Source organism: Rhinopithecus bieti, unplaced genomic scaffold (assembly GCF_001698545.2).
Source record: "Rhinopithecus bieti isolate Rb0 unplaced genomic scaffold, ASM169854v2 scaffold_13674, whole genome shotgun sequence".
Classification (NCBI taxonomy): Eukaryota; Metazoa; Chordata; class Mammalia; order Primates; family Cercopithecidae; genus Rhinopithecus; species Rhinopithecus bieti.
The window spans coordinates 189,337-206,770 of NW_016807649.1; positions in this window are offsets into that span (position 1 = coordinate 189,337).

The following is a 17,434-nucleotide window of genomic DNA, read 5'->3' on the forward strand; positions in this document are numbered from 1 at the left end:
ACAAACCTTGAAAACATTATGCTAAGTGAAAAGCCAATCACAAGATCCCCCATACTGTATGTTCCCCATACTGTATGCACACATATTAAACCTTATGTGGCCCATTATCACTTTGTGTGCTTTAAAAGAGCCTGATTTAAAAAAAACTTTAACACTGAACTAATACATATGCTGCAGTCCTGAAGAAATTTCACCCATTCTACTTTTAATGTCCATGCTATGAACAGAATGGTTGTATCCCACCCCAAAATTCACATGTTGTAATGCTAACCCCTAATGTGATATTAACAGATGGGGCCTGTGGGAGGTGACTAGGTCATGAGGGTATCTCCCTCACGAATAGTATTAGTGCCCATTAGAAAAAGATGTGCAGTTGAGCAGGCTAGACTCTGGGTGGGGGGAGGGGAAGAAAAAACATACAACAGCTTGCTTTCTCACTCCCTGCTCTCTACACGTGAGTATACAAGGAGAAAACAGCTATCTGCAAACAAGATGAAAGCCCTCAGATACCACATCTGCTGGTATGGCACCTTGATCTTGGACCTTCTAACCTCCAAAACTGAGAAATTTCTGTTAAGTTACCCAGTCTATGGTATTTTTGTTACAATAATCTAAGCAGACTAGGACAGTTTAGAATAGACATAGCCATAGAGACAAAGTTGTTGCCAGAGCTGGAGAAGAGGGAATGTGACATAATTGCTAATGGGTTCAGGGTTTTTTAGGGGGTGATGAAAATATTGTGAAATTAGGTCAAGGCAATTGTATAACCTTATGAATACAGTAAAAACTACTGAATTGTATACATTCACAGAGTGAATTTATGGCATGTGAATTATATCGCAATAAGGTTTTTTTTAAAAAAAGGATATGTTTGAAGAGTTGAAGGTAACAAAATGAAATTTAAAGTGGCTTCTCATGGCCCATAGACTTCAGTGAGAGGCAGGGAGATTCCACCCTGATGGTTTTAGTACCCCTACACTAGGTCACATGGGTATAAACAGCTGTACAGATGATCTTTGCAAAGATTACACAACTCGGAGAATTGAAGGGACTAAGACTGCGAGCTTACTCTCATAAGGCTTGATGGAGGCAAAGCACATGAAGAAAATAAGCGCCAGCAAGCCTCAGGGTCTGAGGGAGCTCCGGGTACAACTCCCAAGTCTCCTTTCTTAGTTACAGAATCTGCTTTATCTCCAGATTATGAATCGTCAGGGTATCAGTGAGGAGCCTTGGTTTTGTAAGAACTCTGGCAGAAGTTTCCAGTGGTTGTTTTATGTCCTACTAGTCATATAGCCCAAGCTGGTTATCCAGTTAAGTCAGGCATAAACCGTCAACCTAACATCTCTAGACAATGCAAACAAGTTAGCACTGGTATATTTTAAATTATTAACTTGTCCACTAATCCTTATCTTGGCCAAGAGGTCAGTTCCAGGCTTACTTGATCAGTTCCAGACTTCCAGACATCCTCAGAAATAAATGGATCTGTATAAACCCAGCTGTGAAATAACTTAATCATAAACAGACTAACTGCTGTGGCCTGGAAAAGAAGTTCCAAGTTTTAAGCCTCAAGATAATTTTATTCTTGAAGGCGACCATTCAAAAAATGACTGCTACTTGGAAAGTATGCTATCAGGGAGAGCTGGAGGTCACTGTGGATTAATGTTGAATGATGTGACCACAGGCTGGCCTGGCATTCCAGATTAGCTGAAGTGGGATTAGACATTTTCGGCCCTAGATGGGCAGAACAACTTTCGTGCTTTTAAAATTGAAAGAAATCAGTTCTGCATGTCCTGAAACAGTTCTCAGCCAAGATGATTTTGCCTCCCTAGGGATATTTGAGGATGTCTTTAGACATTTTTGTTGTCACACCTGGCGTGGGTGGGTGCCATGGGCATCTAGAGGATAGAGGTCAGCAGTGCAACTAAATATCCCTCAGTGCACAGGACAGCTTCCAACCACCAACCAACCAAAAAAAGAGAACCATCCAGTCCAAATTACAAGGGTAATCTATAATTCACAAGGTGAATTTACAAGGTCAAGTCATTTCTCCACCACATAGTCTAGTTCGGTCTGACTGGCTTAATCACATATAAGAACCCTTCCTTAGGAGACAGGTTATTTAGGCCTAAGAAATTCCATAATGCAAAGCTGAAGACATCTGCCCAGCAGAGAAGATGGAAGCCTCATCACTAATGAGAACCCACACGTGATTTAGTACTGTAGCAAGCAAAACAAAGAGGAAGGGGAAAATAAAGTTTATTGTGTAGCAGGACAAGCCGCAGACAAAACTCCTCAGACACCGGATTAAAGAAGGAAGAGGTTTTTTACTCGGCCAGGAGCGTTGGCAGACTCGTGTCTTAAGAACCGAGCTCCCTGAAGAAATACGTGGCCTTTTTAAAGGCTTACAACTTTAAGGGATCCATGTTAAAGGGTCACGATAAATTAAGCAAGCGTGGAAAACGTGACAAGGGGCTACATGCATCAGCTAACAGAACAAAAAGTTTTACAGTGCTTTCTCATACAATGTCTGGAATTTACAGATAACACTAGTAGTTTTGGTCAGGGGTTAATATTATCATTATTATTTTAACCACCAGGGCCAGGTGGTGGTGCCAAGGTCGTCTAGCTATTTATCTTACTTCTGTTTCTTTCCAACTTTTGCTTTCTCCCCTTCTCCTGTCTTATAAACTAGGCAAAAGGGGAGACGGGGAAAAGCTGGAAAAGACAGCAGGAGAAGTGGTGGTCTCATTCTATATTTCCCCCCTTTGAGAATTTTCACTTTTTTTAGTGGGAGTTCTTACTCTCATCTTCACTTTCTGAGTCTCTCTGCGAGATAGAGCGATAGTGATTCATATAATACACATGTGCTGAGGTTTTCTGATGAACCAAAGTAGCAACAAAACTTTTTATCATTTGAAAAAGCAACGGTAATACACAGGGGAGCAGCAAGCAAGTTCCTATTACTAGCAATACACCTACAATGAGGGTTTTAAATCCTCCTATAGCTGGAAACCATTTTCCAAATAAAGACTCAGGATCAAACTCATGCCAAACCTGTACAGGCACATGTGCCAACTTTGTCATGTCCCTATGTTTTCAACCACCTGTCCTTGATCATCTATTTGTAGGCAGCAATTGGTTAAGTTAAATTTTCCATGGACTCCTCCTTCAGCTGGCAGCAAGTAGTCCAAGGCCAGTCTATTCTGATAGATAGCATTTCTCATTTGGGTTTCCTGCCGAGCTAAAACAGTCAAAGCTCTGCCAGTTTCATTAGTAATTATTTCTAAGACGGCCTGCAACTGTATGATCCGATTGAGCATGTAAATGGGGGTTCAGTATCCCCATGAGCCGTCTTGTGCCCATGTGGCAGGCCCATAATACTGTATGATCCTTTCAGGCGGCCACTCATTATCTTTCCACTTTCCTATAACTATGCCTCTCTTTTCTCAGGAGGCATAGACAGGGAAACCTAGGAGCTCACCCATTTTTACAGGTAATAAGAAAAAGGATGGTTTAATAGTGCCAATAACACAACTACCTCTCCATTTATTAGGTAACCGAATGTAGGCTCTGTGCCCACATATCCGGTATAGTCCAGCAGGAGCCGTCCAGTCCTGATAAGATTCTGGATGAGCCCAGGCAGCTTCTAATTTAGAAAATTTACTAAATGGGTTCTTTTCAGTGTGATTTAGGCCCCTCCAAGTAATTGTTTTTGTTGTGCTGTTGTGTAAATTCTGTCCTATACAATTAAGCGTTCCTACAGGGATGATGAAGTCTTTTCCTTCTCTCGCTATACAGTATTGTCCAATAATTGAGGTTTTTAGGACCCAGAAGTTGCTAGCTTGGGCCTTCTGAACTGGAATTATATCAGGAGCTGGATCAGTGGGCACCAACTCTCAGGCTTCCCAAGGCCATCTGTCTCCAATAGTGGTTCCCCTGCATACATAACAAGAAGTAACATTAAGGGAATGAGCTACATTTTCTGCTAATTGGAGAAACAATTTTTTTGTCTTTTTTGGACGTTCTGGTGCTGGCAGATTCAGCTCCTCATAAAAGGTTTGAAACACTGGTTTGGGAGCGTGCCTGTAGACCTCCCCTCGGACTAAAATGGCAACGTGGGGGTTTAACCCTGTCCCATCGATCCCCAGGGTTACACGTTCTCCCTTTTTCCAATGGGGGTCTAGGGGATTGGTGATTATTAGTTCCAGTGGGTTACAGTGACCAGCAGCACAGGAGGGGTTGGCTTCCCCTTCTGAAAATGAACCGGGTCCTTTTGTTCTTTTCCAAGTAGCCCAAATAACACATGTCCAAAAGGCACAAATTTCACAAATCCCTGACTCATGACAAACATATTTATTTTCTACTCTGTAGCTCCTTTCCCAGTTAAGAGAACCACATCCTGTTCCTAGCTTGTTACTATTAATGGCTGCACAAGCATCAAATCTTAAAGTTACTTGTTTGGGGATTCCTTTTTCTTCTGTTCTAGTTATTATTTTACTTGTATCACCTAGGAAAAGGCCAGTTCTTAATCTTATTTCAAAAACAGTGGCTGCAGGGGACTCAGATGGATTATAACACACATCAGGTTGGTCATTTCCCGGGCTACATACCTTGTACTGAATGGCGTTATACAAACAAGTTTCTTTCAATGTTCCCATACATTCATAATAACTATAGAACAGAAAGATTGTTTTAATTTGCTGTCCTACCTCAGTGACCTGATGAATACACTGGGAACAGTCACCAGTTTGAGTAAGGTCAATTGAAGTCCTTACTGTATAAGTCCAAAATTTAAGAAAAATGAATCCCATGATGAGATTCCTCATGCTTTGGCCATGTGTGGACCAGTCAGCTTCTGGGTGTGACTGGAGCAGGGCTTGTTGTCTTCTTTAGGATCACTCTGCAAGGGTTGTCCAGGCTTGGTCTTGCCTCCCAGGTTTCAGGTGCTGCAGGTTTTACACGGCTGTGGTGGATCCAGGCTGGGATTCCCTCTACCTTCACAGCGGTGGGAGTGGTCAAGATAACAGTCTGGGATCCTTTCCACCATGGGCACAAAGAGGCTACGTTCCAGTCCTTGATCCACACTTGATCACCTGGGGAGAAAGGGTGAACTGGGGAGAATAAGCTAACAGGGCATCTCTCATTTACCCAGGCTGAGATTGTTTGTGTAATTTTCCCTAAAGCCTGTAACTGTCGCTGTAACTCAATTTCACCTAACTCTCGGGGAGTGCCTGGAAGTCCCTGCAATATGGGAGGGGGCCTATGATATAATATTTCATAAGGGGAATATCCTGTTCTTTTAGAAGGGGTACATTTAATTTTAAATAATACCATAGGGAGAGCCTGTATACATTTTAATCCTGTTTCCTGATATACTTTCTCTAAACTATTTTTGTTAGTCCGATTCATCCACTCCACCTTTCTGGAACTCTGAGGCCAGTAGGCAGCATGCAATTTCCATGTGATCCCCAATACCTTTGCTGTCTTCTGTACCAAGTCAGCCACAAACGCCAGCCCGTTATCTGAACCGATCCGTAAGGGCAGTCCAAATTTAGGAATAAGATCTCAAAGAAGCACACGGGTTACTTCACGAGCTTTCTCAGTTCATGTTGGATATGTCTCAACCCACCCGGAGTAGGTACACACAAGAACTAGTAAATACTTGTTACCTCCACACTTTGGCATCTCTGTGAAGTCCACCTGGAGGTCTTCAAAGGTGGCTGCTCCATAAGCTTGTATGCCAGGTGGAATGGCTGGACCTTGTCTCGCATTATGCTGTTCGCAGGTAACACACTGCTGCGTCACCGTTTTGCCCAGGGCTGACAAATGCGAGATGTAGAAATACCGACCTAACAACTTTTCCAGTGACTCCTGACCTACATGGGTGGTTTCATGCACAGCCAGTACAACTGCGGCTCCTAGCAGCTGTGGCACAGCTACTCTCCCATCTAGTAACCGAATCCCATCCTTCCTCCATCACCTGTCCTCCCTCTGCCTGGAGAAAGTCCTTTTCTTCTTTAGAATAAGTAGGTACAAGATCAGGTGCTTGAGGGAGCAGGGGGACTGTGACTGATGCCCAGAAGGGGGCAGATGCTGCTTTTCGAGCCTCTGAGTCAGCGTGGGAATTCCCCAAACCCACCAAGGTGGAAGCTTGCTGGTGTCCTCTGCAATGCATAACTGCCACCTTGAGGGGTTTCCATACTGCTTCTAATAATTGCAAGATTTCTTGTTGATATTTTATGTCCTTTCCCCCAGAGTCCAATAGGCCCTTTTCTTTATATAATGCTCCATGCACTTGAAGGGTTAAAAAGGCATACCAAGAATCAGTGTAAATGTTTACAGTCTTACCTTCACTGAGTTCTAAGGCCCGAATTAAAGCAATGAGTTCAGCTTTCTGGGCTGAAGTGCCCTGGGGCAACGATCTGGCTTCAACAACAGTGTCCAGGGTTACCACTGCATACCCTGCACATCTCTCTCCTTGTGGGTTGATGAAGCTGCTCCCATCCATGTATAGTTCCCAGTCTACATCCAAGGCTGGTCCCAGAAGTCAGGTCTGCTAGAGTAAACTGAGTCAAACACTTCATGCTTGACAGGGCTCTCAGATACCGGGAGCAAGGTGGCGCGATTCAGGGTATTACAAACCTCAATGGTTATGCGGGGATTCTCACAGAGCAAACTTTGGTACTTGGTGAGTCTAGCATTCATTAGCCAATGATGTCCTTTAGTGTTCATTAAAGTCACCACAGCATGGGGGGCCTTTATGTTCAGGTTGTGCCCAAGAGTCAGCTTATCTGCTTCTTGTACTAGCAGAGCAGTTGCTGCCAAGGCCCTCAAACACGGGGTCCATCCTTTAGAAACCCTGTCTAGTTGTTTAGAGAGGTAGGCCACCGGCCTCGGCCAGGGCCCCACCTTTTGGGTTAAAACTCCAACTGCCATCTCTTCTCTCTCTGACACATACAATGTAAAAGGCTTTGTCAGATTGGGTAGCCCCAAGGCTGGGGCTGACAGAAATTTTTCGTTTATCTCTCTCTCACACATACAATGTAAAAGGCTTGCTGTTGTTGGGATCCCCATTCAAAAGGTTCCCGGTCCCCCCCTTTGTGACCTCATACAAAGATTTGGCTAATACTGCAAAGTTTGGGATCCACAGTCTGCAAAACCCCACAGCTCCTAAGAATTCTCTCACCTGCCTTCTGCTCTTAGGCTCCGGTAGATTGTAAATGACCTGCTTTCTTTCTGATCCCAGGCTGCACTCCCCCTGTCGGATAGTAAATCCCAGGTAATGTACCTGCTGTTGGCAGATCTGAGCTTTTTTCTTGGACATTTTATACCCACAGTCCTCCAGGTGCCACAGTAGGGCATCCGTTCCTTTGGCGCACCTGACTGCCGAGGGGTGTCCCAGCAGAAGGTCATCGACGTACTGGAGCAACACTCAGCCTAGGTCTCTGGTGGGAAACTTCTGGAGGTCTCGAGCCAATGCCTCCCCAAAGATGGTGGGGGAGTTCTTGAACCCTTGGGGAAGCCAGGTCCAAGTGTACTGAGTAGTGACACCTGACTCCGGATCTTCCCACTGAAAGGCAAACAGCTTCTGGCTCTCAGAGGCTAATCTGATGCTAAAGAAAGCATCTTTCAGGTCCAAGCAGGTGAACCAGGTGTCCTCAGCTGGCAGCAACCCCAACAATGTGTATGGGTTAGGTACTGTTGGATGTAAAGTCACTGTAGGTTGATTAACTAAGCACAAATTCTGTACTGGCCTGTAGTCCTTGGTCCCTGGCTTGGGAACCGGCAGGAGGGGAGTATTCCATGGAGACTGACAAGAAACTATAATTCCAAAGGTTCTTAAGCGCTTGAGATGGACCTGGATACCTTCAAGAGCTTCTCTGGGGACCAGATACTGTTTTTGCCTAACCAGCTGGGCCCCAGGCTTAACTTCTATAAGTACGGGGGCTTGGTTGACTGCCAACCCTGGAGGGTTGTCTTCCGCCCACACTTTTGGCCACCGCTTAGCCGGAGCTGGTCTTATCTCTTGGCCTGGCTCAGTTAAGAAAAGCCTCCATTCCTCCTTTCAGGGTACCGTAAGGGTCATAATGACTCCCGTTCCAGGTAAGTTTAGCAACAAAGAGCCATGCTCTGTAAAAGAGATAATGGCTCTCAGCTTGCTAAGCAAGTCCCTTCCCAACAAGGGCAAGGGACAGTCAGGCATGTACAAACACTGATGAATCACTTTACGTCCTCCTACAGTACAAGTCTGAGGCAAGCAGAAAGCTTGCTTTGCTGAAACCTCCATGGCTCTGATTATGTCAATAGTCTTTTTGGATAAGGGGGTGACCGGAATGGTTACTACAGAATGTTCAGCACCAGTATCTACAAGAAAATCAATGTCTTTACCTCCGACTGTCATCCTGACCATAGGCTCTTTGGGGGCACTTGAGCCCAGTCCCCCTCAGTCCAACAACCTTTCTGCCAGGTTGAGCAGGGCCCCTTCCTCCTTGTCTGGTGCCTCCTGCTCTGAGTCTCCTTGTTTTCCTTTTAGCTGAGGGCATTGGTTCTTCCAATGTCCGATTTCTTTACAATAAGCACACTGGTTACGTTGCAGACTCTGACAGCCAGACTGAGTTTCTTTCCCAGGGCCACCCTTCCCTTGCCTCTTTGGGGGGGACCCCTCTAATTGCTGCAGCCAACAGGTCGGCATTTCGCCAGGCCTGGCATTCATTCTCTTTGGGATTTTCCTTACAGCTTACTGCATCCCTGTTTAGAAACACCTGATTAGCTATTTTTAATAACTGTGATGTATTCATCCCTGCAAACCCAGCCTGTTTCTGCAGTTTTCTTCTAATGTCTTCTGCTCTTTGACTAACTAAAGCCATGGTAATCATGCGCTGATTTTCAGGGCTATCAGGATCAAAGGGAGTATACATATGATAGGCCTCACACAGTCTCTCGTAGAATTGTGCTGGACTTTCTTCTTTTCCCTGAATGACCTCAGAGACCTTGTTAATATTTGTGGCCTTCTGGGCTCCCCTCTTTAATCCTTCCAGGAGAGTTTCCCTGTATCAGTTCAGCCTTGCACACCCTCTATTTCATTTGGGTCCCACCGGGGGTCGGTTCCTGGTAACTGAGTCCTTACATACTCTTGGGGGTTTTGGTAATCAGCTGGTACATGTTCCTCTAGCCACTTAGTTGCTGCTTAGAGCACTCTCCGCCTTTCATCTGTGTTAAAGAGGAACATGAGCAACTGGTGGCAATCAGCCCAAGTGGGGTTATGGGTCTGGATAATAGTTTGAAGCAAATCAATTAGAGCTTGTGGCTTTTCAGTATAGGACGGGGTATTGTTTTTCCAGTTGAGAAGGCCGGCAAAGGTTAAGGGCTGGTACACAAAAACACACCTCTCCACCATGTGACCATCCTCATCTATCCCAGTATACTGCTGCTCTCTCAGGGGCATTTGTACCCCAGTTTTGGGTTGCAAACAAGCTGCCAAGGGAGAGCTTTCTCCTGAGGCTTCACCTACTCTCTTATCTACTCTGGGTGGCCTAGGGATATGTTTATCTCGCGGAGGCTCAAGCTCTGTGGGCTCAAGAGTGGGGAGCCTCTCTCCCTGGTAAGGGGAGGGCACCACTGGGATCACTGGGGCCATCTCCTGCAATGGATCTTCTGATATTGGGTCAAACAGAACTTCAGGAGTTGATTTCCCTCGGTGAGTGGAGTGGGATCCTTCCTTGGCTATCTGTCCCTTTGCTACTAACACTGCTGCTGCTTGCCCTCTTAGCCACTGTGGGGAGTCTAGCACCAGCTGTAACCAAGTGTCTATGTATGGGAACTGGTCTGAGTGTCCTAACTTACCAGTTACCTTGTGCCATACCTTAGAAACAAGGGACCTGTCCAGGCTTCCTTCTGATGGCCAACCCACTTCCAATGTTGGCCAATCTATTTCACACAAAGTTCTAAGTTTTCCTGGTGTCATAGTAACCCCATAGTCTCCATTAAATCCCTTCTTAAAATTTTTCAACATAGTTCCTAGCAGAGTGGGCTCACTTTGTGTCTGACCCATGTTTCCTATGAGACAAAACACCATGCTCACACCACATGCACACCACTAAACAAAGAACAGGTAAAAAGGGCACGCACACACCTTTTCAGTTTATTCCAAACCAGAATCAAAACCAAAATCAGAGTATCCAGAAATCCGAGCCAAGTCAAAACCAAAACCAATGTATCAAACAATTCAAGTCAAGTCAAAATCAAAAACCAAAGTGCCAGTACAGGCACGCCGTGGGTGATCAGGCCACACTTCCATTCAAATGGAGTGGGCAAGTTCCAAAGACTAGCCTTACCAAGTTTCAGATGTCTGGACTTAAAGTGCCCATTCCTTCCTGGGTTTCAGCCACTNAAGAAATACGTGGCCTTTTTAAAGGCTTACAACTTTAAGGGATCCATGTAAAAGGGTCATGATAAATCAAGCAAGCGTGGAAAACGTGACGGGGGGCTACATGCATCAGCTAACAGAACAAAAGTTTTACAGTGCTTTCTCATACAATGTCTGGAATTTACAGATAACACTAGTAGTTTTGGTCAGGGGTTAATATTATCATTATTATTTTAACCACCAGGGCCAGGTGGTGGTGCCAAGGTCGTCTAGCTATTTATCTTACTTCTGTTTCTTTCCAACTTTTGCTTTCTCCCCTTCTCCTGTCTTATAAACTAGGGAAAAGGGGAGATGGGGAAAAGCCGGGAAAGACAGCAGGAGAAGTGGTGGTCTCATTCTATAATTTGAAGATTTTTATTTTGAATTTGCTGAAGGAGAAGGAAAGGGCTCTCAAATACTATCAGGGAATTGTGACAACCACCACTGAAAATTTAATTTACTCAAACACCATGTCTGTGATATACAAGGCCATATGCCTAAGTGGGTTTTTCCCATAACATGGTAGAGCCAGAATTACTGGGCAATTATTCCCAATAGAATTTAAATTAAATGGACATCTGGTCAGCATCTCAATGAAGCTAAAAGTAAAATTTGCCATCTCACTGGCATAATTTTTGGTAGCAATGCAACCTGGATTGTAAGAATAATTTCATCAGAGAAAACTGGTCTAGAGGCTTAGAAATGACTTATTTTCTAAATTATGGGCCTAGTGATGTAAAAACCTTATGTGCGCCATTATTACTTTGTGTGCTTTAAAAGAGCCTGGTTTTAAAAAAATTAACACTGAACTAATACATATGCTGAAGTCCTGAAGAAATTTCACCCATTCTAGGCTGCAACTGTGAGAAGAATGCCAATTCCACCCAGGTGTCTCCAACCAGTTCAACAAGACAATCAGTGAGAAACAAGGGAGAACTCCAAAACCTTTGATATTTAACTCACAAGACCAAAAGAATGCAACTTTGAACAGATTTAAACTTTCATCTTACAAAGGGGGTTAATATCTGAACTTTAAATTCTAGGCTAAAATGAGAGATTAAACACATGCATCTTTGTTACCTTAGTGGAACCCAGTCAAAACTACAGCAAAAACATTCTTTTTTTTTGAGACAGTTTCACACTTGTTACCCAGGCTGGAGTTGGAGTGCAGTGGTGCGATCTTGGCTCACTGCAACCTGCGCCTCTCGGGTTCAAGCAATTCTCCTGCCTCAGCCTCCCAAGTAGCTAGGACTACTGGCACCGCCACCACGCCTGGCTAACTTTTTTGTATTTTTAGTAGAGACAGGGTTTGCCATCTTGGTCAGACTGGTCTTAAACTCCTGACTTCAGGTGATCCAGCCACCTCGGCCTCCCAAAGTGCTGGGATTACAGGTGTGAGTCACCACACCTGGCCGTGATTTTTTAAATAAACTTATTTTGAAATAATTTTAGATTTACAGAAAATTTGCAAAGATGGTACAGAGTTCCTGTATACCCTACACTCAACTTCCTCTAATGATAATATCTTACATAACCATCACATTTGTCAAAACTAAGAAATTAACATTGGTACAATATGGCCAAATAAACTTACATATTGTTTGGATTTCACCAGTTATTCTACTAGTATAGTTTTTCTGTCCCAGGATCCAATTCTGGACACTATATTGCATTTAGTTGCCATGTCTTATTAGTATCTTAGTTTGTTCTGCTATAACAAAATACCTGAGATCGAGTAATTTATTTTAAAAAACAAAATGTCTTACAGTTCTGGAGTATGGGAAGTTCAAGACCAAGGTGCCCGCAGGTTCAGTTTTCTGGAGAGAGCTGCTTGCTCTGCCTTCAAGATGGCATCTTATTGCTGCATGCTCCAAAACATAGAAACGCCCAGTCCTCACATGGCAGGGCAAGCAGGCTGAAAGCTGGATGAAGGCTCTTTTATAAGGGTCTAAATTCCATTCACTAGGGAGGAGCCCCCATGGTCCAATCACCTCTTAAGGGCCCCGCCTCTTAATCCTATCACATTGGCAACACCTGAATTTTGGAGGCAACCCATTCAAACCATGGCAGTGTCCTCAACTCTGAGACACTCTCTCAACAACAAAAGGATTTTTAAAAGATTAGAAACACAGAAGAACACAGTAAAGACAGAGAAGCAAAGAGTAACAAAAATGTGAAATCTGAATCATAAACCAGTAAAGGGAAGCATAAACAAACTGACGTATGCTACAAATTTTTCGAACAGCTCTATTCCTGGAAGTGTTAAGGGGAAGAGAGTGGGAAGAACTACTGGGAAAAACAGTATTTGAGAACCCTCCGTCCTTCTCTGCTTCACAGTGCTAGGAAACTGGCCCTTACCCATCCTAGAGGAGATCTAGAGGTTTAAACTCTAAATTGTGGTCTGCAATCTTGAGAACACCAGGTGCAGGTACTTTGAACCATTAAAGAAGAAATTCGTTTAATGTTTTAGCTATAAGGAAGAGCAAGTTAATAACTCTCATCTGGTTAATCTTCACTTGAAACAATCTATGAATTTTTGCTGTGACAATGTGACTCAAACCACAAACACTATTATGATTACTTATCTATTTGGTTCCTTGCTAAAATATTTGTGAAGTGTAATTTATCCCTTACCTTCAAATGAGAAATACCTTTAATGTAAGTGTAAACTTTGACTTGTATCAGTTAATATTCAATCTTTGAAGAAACAGATTTAGGGTTCTTTCCTGGTCATATTAATTCCTTCGCCTGGAACCATTCCACCATTGTCTTTATGCTTAGCAATATTCTATACTTCTCTGCAACCAGATCCACCCCTCCATGGCATTTATTATTTTTCAAACATATTTATGTGATTAACTTCTAGCACCCATCCATCTGTATATTTTGTACGTACATACGTATCCCTTAATCTTCTTCTGTCTAGGTTTACTCCCTAATTATCCCCTATGTACTATTCTTCGTTCCTCTGTCAAACTGCATGAACCCAGGAATCATGTTTCACATATCTTGCTTTTCATATCATGCTTAGCAAAACTCTAAACTCACAGTATATCAATGTTTCACAAAATATTGTTTGAATTCCTGCCTCAAATTTACCAAGGGTTTTATAAAACCGTATTCAGTTCTGGTGAGGGATAGTGGTGATAGTTGCATAACAACATGAATGTACTTCATTCAACTGGTTAAAATGGTAACCTTATGGTTAAGCATATTTTACCACAATAAAAAATGAATTTTAAAGTACATTATTAAGCCCAGTCAATTGATGAATAAGGACCTGCAGGAACAGTGCCTGGGAACCTACATTTCCACAGTTCCAAGTATTTCTTATGCAACCTGGTCAGAAAAACCATCACATTAGATAGCCAGTAAATACCTGTGGTTTGCTTGAATGACTGACTGATTGATTGATTGATTGATTGACTGATTGAATGATTGGAGACAGGGTCTCTCTCTGACACCCAGGCTGGGCTGCGGTGGTGCAATTATGACTCATTTCGGCCTCAAATTCCCAGGTTCAGGTAATTCTTCTACCTCAACCTCCTGAGTATCTTGAGCTACAGGTGTGCACTATCATACCAGGCCACTGTTTTGTTTTTGTTTTTTGTTTTGTTTTGTTTCATTTTGCTTTTGTAGATACAGCGTCTATCTGTGTTGCCCAGGCTTGTCTCTAACTCCTGGTCTCAAGCGATCCTCCTGCTTTGGCCTTCCAAAGTGCTAGGATTACAGGTGTGAGCCACCATGCCTGGCCTTGTGTGATTAATTACTGAGAATTTTGATCTGCATTTTGATTATACACAATGCTCAGGAAGCTAAGCGCCCCCTCAAAAAAAAGACTTATCTCTATTGCCTAGAAATATTAATTCTCTACAAGCCCCCATTTTAAAAGCCTTTTATGAAAAGAGCTTCCTATACATATTCTTTACTTCATGAAGAGTTTATGAGGAATCATGAAATGTATAAAAGCCTATAAAATGAAAGTGCAACATAAATCATCAGCAACATAACCACAGACACCCAATACGCCCCTGCATGATTTTGGTCAAGTTCGTGAACCTCCAAACATTCAAGGGAAATGTTCTCAGTAGGAACAAAGACATTCTAAAGCTTTCTCATCACTCAAATTGCTATGAGTGCCACATGAGCAGTGGTTTGTTGAATTGAATGATTCAAGGTTTTCTGAATATGTTTGATGGAGATTGACTACTATATTAAACCCAGCATCTATTTTAAATTATTGAAAACCCTGAAATAGTGCTGAAACCATATTATTCTCCATCAAGCATATAGTCTGGCAGGATTTCATAATTTAACCTCCCGCTAGGCTTAAGTACCTCTAACTGCTAGGGAGATCTATTTATCTGTAGAAGTGTGGCTACAAGAAATAGCCTCAGACTATAGCTGAGGGTGGCTGGTAGCCCAGAGCTCCAAATAGAAAGTTTTCAAAGGTAACTTGGGAAAATATTTGGAAAATCTGGGGCATTGTGCCACTGAAGGCAGAGCTGTAGGCAGACTAGAAAACATTGCTCTGGAAAGCAAAATGATGAGGCTATTCAAAGCATGTAACTGGACAGAGTTACTTGACATGCATGATAAAGTCAATGTAGAAGCTAAAGCTAAATCTCAAAGATGTGAGTTGAAGAAGTGAGTGAATAGAGGTATCATCTATAAATACAAGGAAGTAAGCGGAGGATTAAGGCTTGGGTTAGAAAAGTAATAAGCTTGTTCAGAAGCAGAAAATACAATGGTGTTTGCCAGAGGCTAAGGGGAGGAAGATGGGAGGAAAAGGTAAGTTTTTATTCAATGGGCGTAGAGTTTCAGTTGTGCAAGATGCAAAACTTCTAGAGATCAGTTGCACAACAACTAACACTGCTATACTGTATATTTAAAAATGGTTACCATGGTCAATTTTGTGTTTTTACCACAATAATAAATATAACAATAAAAATAATGGGCTTGTATAGATTGACTTAGGGACAGTGGCCTATGGTGGGCAACATCTTACAGCTCTTCTTCATACTGATATTCAACAGATTGATCTTAAATTAATATTACAGCTTGAACAAATAGGTAATTTTGTATCACTGTTACCTGGCAGGGGTAAACACTCAGAAAAATACATTTATTCTCATCATCCACAATTATACTGAGATTCCGCAGAGGTGTGACCACACATTTAGTGCTGTCAAGTGTATAATATTTGACAGATAATAGTCCTTCCTGGAAAACACTTAAAAGATCATAATTTTTAAAATCATTTTTTTTACCATTTGTCTGACTAAAATTATAACTTATCCTGAGCAAGTGGCTTTAACTTGCCCTGAAATAAGAAGCCACTCTAATAAACTCTCTCAACCACCTCGTTCCCACTTGAAACAGATGTCTGGGTTGAAAAATATTCATGGCTATGTTTCAAATATGTTTAAGTGCTAAACTAAAAATAATAATATTTTAGATAAGAATATAGTAATAACCCATGCTTCTATGCTGATTATATTCTACCATTTGCTAAATTTAAACCCTTTGCATTAAAATCTTAACATGTCAATGAAATATTTTCAAAATAATATTAGAAGATATAACTTACTGGCCACTTAATAAGCCTCACAACAGTCCTTCAAGTTAAGATTTATCCTATTTCACAGGAGGAAACTGAGGCTCAGAGGGATTAAGTAACTTAATCAAGTCACACAGCCTGAAGGCAATAGATCCTAACTTGAAAGCTAGATCTGCCCAACTTCAAAGCCTGTCCTCTTTCCATTTCTCAGCCCTGCTTATAAGCAAGTTTTCAAAACCCTTGGAATCATGTATAATGGATTAGAACCAGTAAACTTGAAATAATTTCTAACATTCTTTGGTTACATCTATAAAACATCTAGGCACTTAGATGTTGAAAACAGAAAAGTTTTAAACAATTAACAGTGCCAGAAATAGCAGCCAGAACGGTTCTACACTTGATTACTTTACTACCCATCTAGGTCTATACTTACTAAACCTAGTAGTAAATAGAAAATTGAGAACTACTAAGTCATTCTGAAATGTGTTGACCACGTTAATCTTCTGTTTCATTAAACAGAATTCACCAAACACTTTTGATCATATACCACTTTTGGTTAAAAAAAAAAAAAAGCCTCTATTTGCTGGTTATCTATTGTTACATAGCAAACTACTGCAAAGTTTAGTGCTTTCAAACAACCACCATATTATTATGGCTCACAATTTTGTTGGCCCTGCTGGAATTCGGAAATGGCTCACCGGGGTGACTCTTCTCCTTAGATAGGGTCCCTCAGTGGCTTTCACCTAATGACTCAGTCGGACTGGTCTGAGAGGGGTTCAAGACTACTTCAGTCACATGCCTGGTGCCTTGTAGGGGACAGTTGGAATGTGGGGTTCATCTGGGTCCTTCTGTCTGTCCATGAGATCTGAGGCCCTTTCCACGTAGTCTCCCCAGCAGGGTCATCACACTCCATCATGTGACTCAAGACTTCATGAATGAGTCTTCTCTAAAAGCTGAAGTGCAAGCTGCCAGTCTCATAAGGACTGGCCACAGACACTGACATACCATCACTTCCACTATATTCTGTTGGCCAAAGTAGTCACAGAGCTGGCACAGATTCAAGGCGAGACAATACAGATCCCCATCTCTCAGTGAGAGGAGTTTCAAAAACTTTGAAACCAACTTTAATCTACCATACCATATTATAAATATATAGTTGTACTACTGAACATTGCATGAACCATCACAAACACACACAAAAAAGAAAATGGTTAGGGAAGAAACAAACACATAAATATGCTAACATTTTCTTCCCATGGCCTTTGAATCATTTTGTACATCTCCTAAGGTGAACACACATCCACTACACAGTCTACTCTTCTACCTTCCTGTATCTCTATTCCTTAATTCAGCAAATATATAAAGAGAGCACCTTACATGCGAAAGACATATTACACACTGCTGAACCAATGAATAAATATGAACTTCCCTCTTCAGGAATTTACAACCCAGTGGAAGAAAATGACAGT